Genomic DNA, 641 nt, shown 5'->3' with positions numbered 1-641 from the left:
TTCGTGTGTTCTCCTAGTCTCGACTCCCTCCTTTTCTACTATTCAACTTCTACTCCTGGTAGTTAGGGCCCAACCCCTTTGGACCAACCAGAGGTGTCCCCCTATCCCCCTTGGCCTTTTCACTACCGATGGGTTTGCAGGCCAGTAAATTTTCTGCCATTTGGCCTCCCTCTTCTCCTTGCTCCATTTGCCCTTTGCCCCTTCCTCTCCAGGCTTGTTCTAGAATCGACAAGATGTGAAGGAAAATATCCTCCACCATGTGCTAATAATCCTGTAATATATGTTGGTGGTTGGAGAATCCTTAATTGCACAATGAACCTCATGCTTGCGAGCGTATCAAAGTTTATTCGGTCTCGCTTGTTGAATTATATGCACTATATCAGGTTGGTGTTGAATCATATGTGCTATATCCAGTCCTAATAATAAAATTAGGCTTATAACCTTAATGTGCACCTCATACAAAGAATTGTTTATTGATAAATAGTGTCACATTCTACCATTGTTCCTTTTTCCTAATTGGTGTCTTTGAATTGGGTTAGTTTAGTTGTTAAGAATATTTTTCCAGGTCATGTATACCAAGATAACTTAATAAGGTGTTCACAATAGCCATACGAATGTAACCTTCAACATGTATACCAAGA

Source organism: Pinus tabuliformis, chromosome X, assembly GCF_031772625.1.
Source record: "Pinus tabuliformis cultivar Carrire ecotype Pingquan chromosome X, CPIR1, whole genome shotgun sequence".
NCBI lineage: Eukaryota > Viridiplantae > Streptophyta > Pinopsida > Pinales > Pinaceae > Pinus > Pinus tabuliformis.
Note: the sequence above shows the minus strand (reverse complement) of the source record.